Below are 14,926 nucleotides of genomic sequence, written 5' to 3' on the forward strand. Positions count from 1 at the left end.
TTGTACGACTGGGCAACGCCGGTCGTCCAGCCACTATATATATATATATATATATATATATATATATATATATATATATATATATATATATATATATCAGCTCTTAGAATTACAACATAAAAACTGGTGTACGGTCGTTTCTTTAATGATTTTAAAATATTTTATTTTGTATTATACTTTAGGGGATTCCAAAAAGTTTCTCTTCCAGCATCCCTCATTGAATCAAAATTAGAAGTGAAGCAGGAAAAACGATCACAACTTAATTCACACTATCTATTAAATATGTTATGATAGGAGTGTGTGTGGGGGGGTGAGTGTGTGTGTGTGTGAGTGTGAGTGTGTGTGTGTCCACTATACATGTTTAATATGTGGCATAATGATAAAGAACCCTGTTAGGGGAGTCGCTGCTCCCCACATTTAAAGGTTTTGCATTCGACTTCCCTTATCAAACTGTACATGTACTACTGTATATGTTATGATGTGGTATATATTATGTTTATGGATGGATGGATGGTTGGATGTGTGCGGCATAATAACGTTGACACACGGGTTCTTGTCAGATCACTGAAGTTAAGCAACGTTGAGCCTGGCTAGTACCAGATGGGTGACCATTTGGGAATTCTAGGCGCTGCACGTGCTTTCCGCTTATCTCGGCATTGTTTCCAGTCGTCCTGAACCTCCACTTGCCACTGGTATTCAACAATGTTGACTCAGGAGAGGTGTGGTTCGAGATTGCGCAACTCTTGCCACAAAAATTTAACACGCAGGCACCCGTACAGTGGGTATCCATAGTCTGTCAAGACTAAAGGAAGCTCTTACTATGTGTGGATGGATGGGTGTATGTATGTATGTATTCTATGTTCTGTGTATTTGGGATTGTTTTACTCTTTTATTGATGTTGAATTCACCTATTCGTAACAACCATCATCATCGTCATCATAAATGCTCCTTCATATATATTCTACATGTACGTGTATGTGTACGTGTATGTGCATATGTATGTACATGCGTGTATGTATGAATGTATGTGCGTATGTGCATGTTGTCATGTGTGTTTGTTCTTGTGTATGTATGTTTGCGTGCATCTGTTTATATGCATGCTTGTATGTGTACGTGTATATCTTTAATTCGATATGTGTGCGGGTGGAGAGGACTCCTAAAAGCCCTGTTTAGGCAACCCCTCTGGGTGAAGCAAATCTCTGATTTAAAAAAAAAAACAAAAAAAAAAACATAAAGCGGGAGGCCAGTACCCGCATTAAGCTGGTCTGCAGTTTGATTTGTTACTGGCTATCTTGCTCATGCTTGTTGCTGGATATCAACATTTTGAACCGAGTGAGAGACTTAGCTGTCGTGCAAATCTAAAACTCTGTAACATCATCTTTGTATAGATACTTCCTCAGGCATTTGTCTATAAAAATTGTCCGTGGCGATGGAAAAAGTGTCACGTGTGTAGCCCTGAAATGCTGGAAGCATGTAATAATTGATCTGCCATCATTCTATATATGCATATGCGTATGTATGTATGTATGTATGTATGTATGTATGTATGTTAATATATGTACTAGTGTATCTATGCGTATGTATACCTATTTGTATATGTATGTATATATGTATGTGTGTATATATTGTATTTTTTGTGTATATATGTTTATGTGCGTTTGTATGTATATACGTATATATATTTGTGTGTATGTATGTATATGTATTATATATGCTTATATATGTATGCATATAGGTGCATATATATGTATGTGTAGGTATATGTAGGTAACATTGTGTGTATGTATATGTGCATACATATGTACGTATGTGTATATGAATGTGTATGTATATGTGTGTATGTATTTGTATATGATGGTATGTATGTGCGTGCATGTGTGTATGTATATGCTTGTATGTATGTGTTGTATGTACTGTGTATGTGTGTATGGATGTATGGGTGTGTGCATGTGTGTATGTGCATGTGTGTGTGTGCGTGTGTGTGTGTATATATATATATATATATATATATATATATATATATATATATATATATATATATATATATATATATATATATATATATATACCAGGGACCGTCTTCAGTGTCGTGTCTGCTAAGCGTGTGAATTCGCTTGCGGGAAAAAGGAAAAAAAAAAAGGAAGGTTATCTTCGGGCTCATGGACTTTCAGTGACTGAAGGAGCGGCACTCGTCTGACAAGACGTTGCAATCATCATGTATGTATGTATGTATGTATGTATGTCGATTTAAAAAAACAAAAGTATACACTTTCGTCGTCGTCGTCGTTGTTGTTGTTGTTGTTGTTGTTGTTGTTGTTACACACAAACACTTAAAAAAAAACTTGCCCGTTATAAGAAATCCTTTAAAAATCTCGATCCGAAATAATAACAGTCGAAACAAAAACATACACTATTTATTTAATTAGAATTCATTATTGAGATGAGTTTATTTATTAATTTATTTATTGCGGACTACTATCCTCATCTTATAATTTATTGTTTCACAACGTTTCAGCCAACTATTCCTCTGGCCTTCATCAGGTGGTAACCGTGACCAGATATATTCTAACTGCATTCTCAGCAATTACTGCCATCCATAGTTGTTGTCGTCTAACCACGTTTTGGCCAAGTAAGCCTCTTCCCGGCTTTTGGGTAGGATTGAAACCGCTATCTTCAGACAGTGGATAATAGTCCGCAATAAATAAATTAAAAAACATACACTTTCATTTTTTATTATTATTATTTTTAAATTCTTTTTTTTTTGCGCACAAACTCTTTCTAAAAGAACTGAAGTGCATTTAATGTGGCAGATAATTTTTGTCAAAAGCTGGTTTTCTTTCAGGGCCACACGACTACACACACACACACACACACACACAGATCGAGAAAAACCACATGTTTATGTGTATGTGTGTATGTATGTGCATATGTATATGTGTGTGTATGTACGAATGTGTGTCTGTTTGTGTGTACGTATGGATGTATGTGTATATGTGTGTATGCATGTGTGTATATATGCATGTATGTGTGTATGCTTTATGTGTCTATGTATGTATATATGTATGTGTGTATATATTATGTATGCGTGTATATATGTGTATGTGTACATGCATACGTATATATGTGTGTATGTACATGCATATGTATATATGTGTGTATGTACATGCATATGTATATATGTGTATGTGTACATGCATATGTATATATGTGCAACTATGTATGTCTACTACACCTGCTTACGGCACTTGCAAAGAATCATATGACGTCAATTTGGAAAAGCCACATAAGACGAATCGAGAAGCTTCACAAACGATGCCAATGTAGGAAGTGTTAATCTATCAAGAGTTGATTCTAAGGTCGACGGCGAGGAGGGGGGGGCGAGGGGGTACAGGGAAGGTTAGAGAGATGGGGAAAAGATGCGACGAAATTGAACAAAGATGATAAAATCGTCGTTCAATCTGGCGAAGCCTTAAGAAAGCCGACTGGCCAATCAGTTTCTACTCGGGAGAAATGAAGAATTTGTCGTCTTGTTCAATGGTTGGCACTTTGCAACGTTGAACCACGTCAGATTTTCAACACGGCTACATATACACATATGACGGAAAAGAATAGACGCCCATAGAAACAGTTTATTTCAATAAACATATAATTTATAGAACAAAATCAAAAAAAAAGAGTCACAAATTTAATAACTAATACTTGGTTGACATTCACATTGCTGTTTTTATTGCTAGGACCCTTCTAGGTATGGCATCGATCAGTTGACGAATATCACCTTGAGGAATTTCTTGCCAGGTTTGATGCAATAATGCTAAAAGTTTAGGCTTAGAAGATGGTTTCTTTTTCTTTTCCGGTCTAATATGCCCCAAAGGCTTTCAATTGAGTTCATATCCGAGGACTGACTTGGCCATGGAAGTTTATTAATCCCATTTTGGCTCAACCAATGCTATGTCGCCCTAGCAGAGTGACAAGAAGTTCCGTCTTACATGAATAGGAAGTTTTGGTTCATATTACCAATTGAGAATATTGGTATAAGAATTTGACTTAAAAAAGACTGCAGCCAACCGTGAAAGATAGGGGGGTTCTATGTTATGATATCAGGTGCGATTTAGAGTAATGGTCGCTCAGACTTGATGGAGTGCGAAGCAAACATTAATTCGGCTAAATGTGTTTCAATATTTAGCAGAATTGATGCTTGCTTCGCACTCCAACCAGTCTGAGCGACCATCATTCCAAACTGCACGCCATACAATAACCGAGAAACCCCCATCTTTCATTGTTGGCTGCAGTTTTTTTTAAGTCAAACTCTTGGTGAGGGGGCCTCTATACCCATACTCTTTCACTGTCGGGAAATAATGCAAATCGTAACTCATCAGAGAAAATGGCATTGATCCACAAGGTCATAGGCCTCTCCACCATTTCATGAGTCCAATCTTTTCTGCGCTTGATATTGGCAAGACGAAGAAGAGGTTTCCTTCTCACAGTTCAACCATAGCAGATTGTAAAGATGCTAGGCAGTTGTTCTGTGACTAACCCCAGCTTGTGTTGCAATGTTAGAGGCTTTGAATCGGCATTTCTTTTCACAAGATACAAGGTTCTTTCAGATATCCTGGGGCGATCAGGATAAGGTTTTGTGTACTCTTTGTCCTCTCTTGTGTATTGTACGATCACTCTATCAACAGTAAAAAGGAGTATTGAATGATTTCATGCCATTTTGCGTTGACTAAGACCATCTTCATGTTGACCTACGATTCGTCCTCGTAGAAATTCTGATAGGTCTGCTGCTCCTTTGGTTTGTGGCATATTTCAATGTTGTTAGATGCAAGTTTAATGAGATACTCCAAGTTATTTCAGCATTATTCTTATCTGTAAATATAATAAGCATATATTAATCTTTAAAAAAATATTTATTCTAATGTCTATTTTTTCTGTCACTGATGGGACAATTCTAATATATGTGTGTGTATATATATATATATATATATATATATATATATATATATATATATATATATATATATATATATATATATATATATATACTTCAGAATAAAATTATCCAACAATCAACTGGTATGGAAACCTTGGATTATAAGATTTACAAGATATTACTGGCAGTAATATTCTATAAGTATTATCACACCTAAATAAGAATTGCTCGATATACAAGATAGAGCAGATAAATCAAATTTTAGTCATTCAATGAATTTAAAAATTTATGACGTAAAATGTTTGAATTTCAAATCAAAAGATTTTTTGTTATTCTATGTAAGACAAAGAATACATTAGAAATATTTTAACTCCTTATCCTATAGGATTTCGATGTCTTCCATTTCTTCAGAGGAGAAAATATTAGCAAATAGTTATTATAATTTCTCCTCTGATCAGATGGTAGACATCGAAACCCTATAGGACAAGGAGTTAAAATATTTCTAATGTATTCTTTGTCTAACATAGAATTACCGCATGCGTACAAATAACGGGTTTGTCGACTTACGCCGTCCAAATTCCAATTTTTTTTTTCAATTTTGATGACTTAGAAGTTATTTTTATCGGCTAAGAACCAACCCAAATTTGTTCCACATGTCCGAATTCCTTATATATCGCGTTTCATATCTGTCAACCAAAGAAAAAGGATTTTTGTGTGGACGGTTCCTCAGATAGACAGTGTTTCTTTGTCAAACTTCTTCCTCCTCCTTACCTACGGTTTTACTCTTTGTTCTTTTCATCTTCTTATTCGTCCCCCCCTCTCTCCCTCTCTCTCTCTCTCTCTCTCCCTCCCTCTTTCTCTCCAGCTCTTATTTTTTTAATACCGGACCTAGGGATGCTCACTTTAATTATATACATTAATACATCAATTATTAAAAAGTCTTATTGGAGCCCCGACAAAAGGATGGTGGACCTGTAAATTCACTCTTGTCCGTTCGTCCGTTCGTCAGTCCGCACTTTTCTCAATAACTACGCCTTGGAATTTTTTGAAATTTTGCACAAGCATTAAACATGATATGAGTAAAAAAGTAACAGATCGAATTTACCGGGAAAGCTCCGGTTTCCCCCCTAGGGATGCCTTTAGGGTTAAAATGGCTAAAATTGACATTATGATGATGCCTTGGATTTTTATAAAAGTTTTTGAAAAGTTATAATTAACTGATTTCTATATAATTTTTTATTCGTCTATACTTCACGATAACTCTTAGGACTATTTTACCATATTTGTCTATTTAGCAGTTTTGCATGGTGCTGAACTCAAATTTAAATATGTTAAGGCCTTCGGGACTTTTGGGAATAAATGGGGGAGGGTGCGCAATTGATTAATTTATTCATTTCTTTGTTTTGCATGGTGCAAAAGTCAAATTTGCATATGCCTAAAACTACACCGTCTGTTCATTTTCACCAGGATTTGACGTCCCCTGGGGACATTTGGGGCCAAATTAGGAGGAGGGGGTAGAAATGCTTAATTTAGTCATTTTTTATGCCTCGTTCACTGTGTACTCACAGGGGACCATGCATGCTTCATTTGTTAAATTTAAAATATCATTCATGTAAAAAAAAAAATATATAGCATATAATTTTTTACACACATCATTTTTAAATGTTTTACAATTAAAAGGAATGCAGTAGAGTTTTCCGCTAACAGTAGAATAGAATCGGGTGAAATTAGAAATCAAGGGAGGAAAAATGCTATTGTAAAATGCCGACATAAAAAAGGAGAAAGTAAATAGCAATAGTGAAAAGGGGGGGGGGAATGGCGGCGCTCGATGTGGTATTTATAAAGAAGCGGATGTGACGTAGCGGAAGTAGAGATCAGAATCTTGAAACGAGGCTTCAAATAATAATAATGATAATAATAATAATAATAATAATAATAATAAGAAGAAGAAGAAGAAGAAGAAGAAGAAGAAGAAGAAGAAGAAGAAGAAGAAGAAGAAAAAGAAACGCAAGTGAGATAAAAAGTGAATGACCGACTGAACTCTGGTTACAAACAACCTTATAAATTCACTCGACTATATTGATATCACGAAACCTGTCGGGCATTATCACCTTTAGAAAAATGATGCCGTCAAAGACGCTCATTAGGACAAAAGTGTTCCTACGCGTTGCCTGCGGGTGTAGAACGGCGCTCGGTCCGGTGAAAATAGTACCGCTTTTTAACGGTGAGCGCGAATGCACAAATTGGCCTACCCTGGTGAACCCGTACAAGTTCTCGCGTGTCGGGAAGACAACACACGGATCTTATAAGAACGAGAAACCTTCCCAATCGATAAAGGCGATACAGCGCCAACATCATCATAATTGTCATCGTTGTTATCGCCATTATTGTTTTTGCATTGCACATAGAATACTACCTAACCCGAATTAAAGGAAGTTTCATGAAAATGGCACTGACCAAGTTCAATAGTGCTTAACTTTAGTGATCTAGCGATAACCGGAGCGTAAACGTGATTATACCGTATCTGTTTGTTTATTAATGGTTGATAAACGTGACGTACGAAGTACAGTCATTGGTAAAACCCAATTAAGGGAGCTTTATAGGTTCGATATTCAGAATATCAAACTACATCGGCTCGAGCCCAACTGTGAGAATTTTACTATACCGAAACAGCACACACTTTATGAAAGTTGAACCGGCTTTTTCCAAATGAAGAAGTTTCGTGGGAATATGAAATTCACAATCGGTACCTAGTTAAATGTATATCCCGGCCAGGGAAGATTTCGCGGCCTAGTATTCCACATTTTTTCCACTTGGAAGGCCACTCGAGGATAAGGGTTAGTGTAAGATGGTAGTGTAGTAATCGTTAATCGTGTAAATTGGGTAGAATTTGATGATTTATGGGGACGACTCAACAAAGACTTGTTTATATTGGAGTTGAAGACTACCATGTTGTATTCAACCGGGAAGCAGGCCAGCGAAATAATGATCCACAGGTGGGAAGTTATGGGAAAGAATCTTTGTTCATGGAATCTGCGTTTAGATTTAGGCACAGTTAGAGAGTGGAGGAAATCGTTTATAGTGGTTGTAGCTAGTCGAGTGTGTTTTTATGAAAATGGTACTGACCAGGCTCAAAAGAGCTTATCTTTAGTGATCTAGCGAGAACCGATGTGTAAACGTGAGTATGTCGTATAATGTACATAGAATATTAGACGAAATTTTAGTGCGAGTTGTTTTTAATTTTTTTAGTTCCCCCCCCCCCGTTTTTATTTTAATTCTTTTTAAAACAATACGTTGTTTTATTTTTTGTATTTGTTTTTTCGCCATAAAAATCAATATTGTTCAATATAGTTCAAATCAATCAAATTTATATAAAATTCTACTGCTTGTTCAACAAAAAGGCATAATTTGATTTTGGAACAATTCATTTTAAAATGAGTTAACTCGGGATCACCTATCAACATATTTGCCGGTCGAATGATCTTATTTTCATAAATGTATGTAAAATTATATAATCTGCATGCAAACATTAAATGTCTTAGCGTTTATTAATTTTATTATTATTATTATTATTATTATTATTAGTAGTAGTAGTAGTAGTAGTAGTAGTAGTAGTAGTAGTAGTAGTAGTAGTAGTTTGGTTGGTTGTGTTCGTTTTACGGCATATCTACCCTTTTCAGGTTATTTAATGCCAAATACAGTGATTTTGAAGAAAAGTTTTTAATAAAATATATTTGTTTTTTTCAAGTCGATTTCTATTTAACCCATAGTTGGGACCCTAACAGGTACTACCACTCCGGGTCAGAGTGGACCTGGGAGCAATGGCAATTAAAGGGTGGCTCCACACTCCCTAAAACCCGCAAGCTGGGGCCTCACCATCGGATATAGTTTCAGGTCATATCCAGGACCTATTATTATTATTATTAGTAGTAGTAGTAGTAGTAGTAGTAGTAGTAGTAGTAGTAGTAGTTACTCGCGTGGTGTTCTAACCAGTAACGTGTAGAGAACATTTTAGGGCAGGTGCTCAAATGAAAAGTTTCGGTGGCGCACAGGGCTACATTACATTCCTCTGAAAAAGACACTTTTTAAGCAGGAGTAAAAAGAACATATGCTTGGAAACCCCAATCTGCACGTCCCTGGTTCTAACATTGGTCGAAAAGACATCCCTGTTCATTCGTATCCTTTTCTTCTGCCTAGAACTACATAAGACTGTAGGGAAAATTGTAGCGATTGCGAAAATGACCTCAGAAACGTTCACGTGTCTGCGCGCTTTGTAAATTCCAGTTACTTAAAAACAAAATTGCGACAGGCATACTCAACAATCATGCGGAAGTAACGTGAATTCTCTCCGTTTATATGCAAATTAGACTATCCTGGGTTCCATAACAGCAAAAAAATTTTAGAACTGGGGGGGGGATCGTTTGAAGAAGGTGAGCCGTGCATACGTGAGATGTTGAGGCGTGACTTACTATTTACTTCAGTCAACACGGTAGGCCAAAGGAGGTTAAACAGAAGACTGCTAAGGAAAACTATGGAAACGGTTAGGTAGACAATACTAAAACACGAGGTAGCGAAAACTCGTAGAAGCAAAGAAAAATGCCACATAGATATTTTTCAAAAACAATAAGCAAAAATCTTAGATAACAGAAACTTTTCTCATAAACATACATTTTCTTTTATGCCAATGTACGCCAATAATACAATAATTTGAAACTTTCTAAACAAACTTGGAATATGCATTATACAAACCATATCACAAACTATAAAACAATATATATATTTCCATGCCTTAATTGTCATGAGAAATACGTTGGGGAAAGTCAACGGGGATTAGAGAAAAGGCTCAGAGAACATAGAATAAATATGAAAAATAGCAACTGCTTAAATGCATTGTTCTCTCATTCATTACAGTATGATCATCCTTTTAACTTCAAACAAGAAAAACTCATTTATTTCATTTCAGATAAATTTCGACGAAAACTTCTTGAATCAGAACTTATTGCAAAATAAAACTGTATCGATGGTCTTATTGAGTTCTTATGGTCTAGGAGAAACTCAATAAGACCATCGATACAGTTCACAATGGAGAAAGAAAAAGATAACCAACTGGCCTTCCTTGATATACTCATATCACGCACAGATCATGGGTTTAAGACATCCGTATATCGCAAGCCTACCTTCACCGGACAATACCTAAACTTCAACTCCCATCACCTATACAGTATCAAAAATGGAATCGCACGCTGCTTACAACATCGAGCAGAGACAATAAGTAGCGACACCATTACATACCACCAAGAAATAGTCAGGTTGAAGAATACCCTCCGTCGTAACAACTACCCCGATAGCATACTATCCACCAGACGTGTTAATAGTATAAGAGAGGAGAATGAAACCCAAAAACCTCCAACGGTCTGCCTACCATACATACGAGGCATCTCCGAAAAGATTTAGAGAATATGTGCCCCCTACAACATCAGGACGGTATTCAAAAGCGAGTCAACACTCAGACGACACCTGGTACGAGTGAAGCCCCGCATGGATGAGAACATGACCAAAAACTGCATATACTCCATCCCATGCAGTTGCAGAAAGGTTTACAAGGGTGAAACATGCCGCCCCCTTAAAGTAAGGGTGGAAGAACACCGAAAAGCGGTAACTAAAGGGGAGATGGAAAAATCGGGTATAGCCAACCATGTCTGGATGGAGAGGGGGGACCATCGCCCCCTATGAGATGAAGTAAAAATAATAAACAGAGAGACCCACTGGAAAGTGAGAAAACTTAAAGAAACAGCTCACATGCTCGGACATAACAACCTACTGAGCAAACCAAGCATAGAGCTGAATGCAATTTGGACACCTCTGATAGAGAGAGAAAACCTTGAATAACAACATAGGTTTAACATTAACAATAAAACAACTAAGAATTGTCCTAGTGACATATTGTGGTCCTAGACGTTGTATCAAAGTTTACAGTTACCCAAAAGGTGCTGAGTTCAATCCTGAACGAAGGCAATGAAAAAGTAACATTAAAAACAGAGAATCATCAACTATGTCCCAAAGCCTAGCTGGAGTCCGAACACGGTACCCCCGTAATAATAATAAAGGGTTGGGTTCGAGACTCCTAACAAACGGTTCCCCAGTTCGATACAAAACACCTGACGAAGGCCGGAGGGCAAAACGGCTGAAACGTTGTGACAATAACAACCAAGATGAGGAAGTCAGTCCGACAATCTCAATCAATTGTTTCTCTCTCTCTCTCTCTCTCTCTCTCTCTCTCTATATATATATATATATATATATATATATATATATATATATATATATATATATATATATATATATATGTTTGTGTGGTGTTCATAAAGTCCGTGTGCACTTTAAAGAATTTATAACTTTATTTGTATTTGCAATAGAAATAATGATGCCCCAATGATGCCCGTTTTACAGACTTTCTTGGACTTGCAGTAAAGGATTCTTCTATGGAACCAACACTTTCGTCACTGACACATGGGCTTCCAGATCGTGGTTTATCATGTCTCTTTAAATTTTTCATCCATTTAACAATGGTGTTCCTATGAGGCGCTTTTTTATTGTATTCAATTCTAAACTTTCTTTGTACAGCAATAGTAGAATTCAATTCAGCCAAACAAAGAACACAGTTTACTTTTTCCTCAATTGAAGTCATGGGATCAAATTGATTCTGAAAAACAAAAGAAAATATTTTTTACTTATTTTTTACTTATTTTTTACTTATCTAAAAATTGTTACGAATTTTGTGGGGAAAAATTATTCAATAACTATACTTAAAACTAGATACATGAAACTTTATAAAAAATTTTACAGATTATTTCTATCGCAAATATAAATAAAGTTATAAATTTTTTAAAGTGCACACGAACTTTATGGACAACCTGTGTATATATATATATATATATATATATATATATATATATATATATATATATATATATATATATATACAGGGTGTCCCCTCTCTATGGTAAGAATGGATGAAAAAAAATAAAATAAATAAAATAAAAATATTAGGTACTCATGCACTTATTGATCTGTGCTAAAATAATAACGTTATTATTTAAAAAGCCATTCTTAACATGGGGAGTGGAGGGTTTTTTGTATCTATTCCGTACTTTAACCTTACAATTGAATAAAAAAAAACATATCATAAAACTTTAATTAAGCGTGGAAATACGATTAATAAAATAGCGCGGATCACTCTCTGCATTAGCACCAAATATTATTTAAGCACGTTACCAATCCGTAAATTTTCTTTGAAAAAAAACTGTACTTTCACCAAACAATTTATAGTTTTAATAATAAAAAAAAATTCATATTTTCTTATATCGAAACAACTGTTTAAAAAACAAAAAACAAAAACAAAAAACGAAAACAAACAACTTCGACTTTTATACTTCAACTCAAAACGCACCTTCTACCGAGCAATTTTTTTTTTTTGCCTAATATAATAAAGAAAAAAATTAATTAAAAAATTTGGAACATAAATTTGAATTTTTAAAATTGGGGATGTTTTTTTTTTTGTTTTGTTTTTTATAATCGAGTAAACAGAAAATTAAATCTTCTAATTCGTCTCGTCAAATCGTGGTGTATGAAATGAATTGAAACGGAAGTTCAGTTCTACCAGAAAAAAAGGTCCGCAGAATCGGCTTACGAAAAATATTTTTATTTTATTTAATATTTTTAGAATTGGCGATGTTAATTTATTTTAATAATATAAAAACATCCCTCGACTCTAAAGAAGTCTGAAAATTTCAAATAAATTGGTAAAGTAGAAATATGGTTTTATTGATAACGAACGAACCAAGAGTTATATATATATATATATATATATATATATATATATATATATATATATATATATATATATATATACTTATATTTGTTGAAATCATCTTAATAGCATCTTATTATAACATTATACACAATATATACCCAACTTTGTAATTTTATTCTAACGTTTACTCTAAACACAGCTATGTAATTTTATTCTAACTATTATTATTAACCACTATTACTTTACTTATCTACATCATTAATTAACTATTTTTCCTTATATTTTAATATTTTCCAGGTTCATCTGCACTACTTAAATGCTAGGTTTATTTATGGTGTCTTATTTTTTAAACCCACCCAATATTTTGCTGATGCGGAGACTTTGTTTTCATAAAAAACTATATGCTATAATTATTGTCCTTAACACAATGTCTGTCACAATAAAAAAAACATCGTTTCCGAAACGATCGTACAATTTATTGGCTTTGTTATGCTCCTTTTTATGAAACGGATTTTTAATTTTCAATTTTAATTTTGAATTATAAATTATCAATCACCTTACCAAATATATATATATATATATATATATATATATATATATATATATATATATATATATATATAAGAGTTAAAAAAACATGTTAAAAAACACTTTGAAAAAGAGTTTTAAAAAACATATTTAATTGAAAAGGAAACACTAAATAAGTGAATAGTCCTTAATCCGCGGAGTTTCGAAGAAATACTTTCTTTCTCATCAGAGGGTAGGATTTAGTAAAATGCAGGATCGGATTTTGCTTGCAAAAGTATTTGATGAAGCTACAAGTAAGTCAAATATCTTACTTGATAACAAAAAGTGAAGCAGAGGGAATAGGGTGAAAAAAAACGATTTTACGTGAATATATATATATATATATATATATATATATATATATATATATATATATATATATATATATATATATACACGTTCGTTTTTCCTTCATGCATTAATATTCATCGGACTACTGTTCCCATCTTGAGTGTGATTTTCATAACGTTTCGGTCCATGTAACCTCCGACCTTCTTCAGGTGTATCTTGTCAAACTAGGGAATTTTTTGTCGAACTCGAGAATTTGGAATGAATTTCGAGCGGGACCCTTTATTTACTTCATTGGAGTAGCGTGCTCTTGTTCCGTCAGCCTTAACTAGATAGAGGTCCTTAGTAACCTTCAGGAGAATATCACTTTTATAATTGATTTTTTTTTCAAGTACTCTAACCGCTGTGCCACGGATCATTGCGGAAGGTTGAAGGGTCAATTCTCAGTGTGGGCGACCGATAAAATATAATCGAATTACAGTCATTGTTTACGTAACAAGAGCACGCTACACAGTAAATAAAGGGTTCCGCTCGAAATTCCGTCCAAATTCTCGAGTTCAACAGATACACTTCCGAGTTCGACAAGATACACCTGAAGAAGGTCGGAGGTTACATCGACCTAAACGTTGTGAAAATCACACTCCAGATAAGAACAGTAGTCCGATGAATCCAAATAATATGAATACCCATCTCAGATGTAATTCGATCGGGAAAGTCATTTATAAATGTCAAACTCAAAATCCTTTCTGTTAAACTCTAAATCTGCATGGAATTTCGAACAGAACCCTACGGGGGGGGGTAGCATGTTCTTGTTCTGTCAGCAATTATTGGGTAGAATTCCTAAGAAATTCGGAATTGTATTTCAACTGCCGCCCGAACTAAGGATTGAACCTTCAACCTCCAGATGAGTGTAATTTACAAGTGAATTTTACCAATATTTTATCCACTACGCAACCGACAATTTTAGTGTGAATTTGGGGGTTTCGATCTACACCTTTACAACTTATCACTCTAAATCACTATTTTTACATATTATCACTATACTCTTTATTTGTTTTACATAAGCTGTAATATATTGCTACACAGTCATGAGCATGTTACAGTAAGCTAGTTACCAATAACTAGAGACCTATTCAGGCGATACAGCTTAAACGAAAGCAAAGTTTGCAATTGCTTTCGTATAAGCTGTATCGCCTAAAGAGATCTATAGCTACTGGTAACTAGCTTACTGAAACATGCTCATGACTGTGTAGCAATATATTACTGCTTATGTAAAAACAAATAACGAGTATACCTTGCTCTACTTCGGTATTGAGCACTCTTGTATT

At 34.7% G+C, this 14,926-nt stretch overlaps 1 long non-coding RNA gene across 1 annotated transcript in view; it reads right to left on the reverse strand.

The window, feature by feature from the left end:
• Positions 1-4,199: 4,199 nt before the first annotated feature.
• Positions 4,200-14,926, reverse strand: part of LOC145256317 (uncharacterized) — a 163,933-nt gene continuing 153,206 nt past the window's right edge. The window contains exons 2-3 of the long non-coding RNA XR_013863973.1: positions 11,598-11,633; positions 4,200-4,866 (exon numbers count right to left, since the gene is read on the reverse strand). This is a non-coding gene — a long non-coding RNA (uncharacterized LOC145256317). The remainder of the gene's footprint in view (positions 4,867-11,597; positions 11,634-14,926) is intronic.

The sequence above is a fragment of the Euprymna scolopes genome, chromosome 32 (assembly GCF_053919585.1).
Source record: "Euprymna scolopes isolate OS-2025 chromosome 32, ASM5391958v1, whole genome shotgun sequence".
NCBI classification, from domain to species: Eukaryota; Metazoa; Mollusca; class Cephalopoda; order Sepiida; family Sepiolidae; genus Euprymna; species Euprymna scolopes.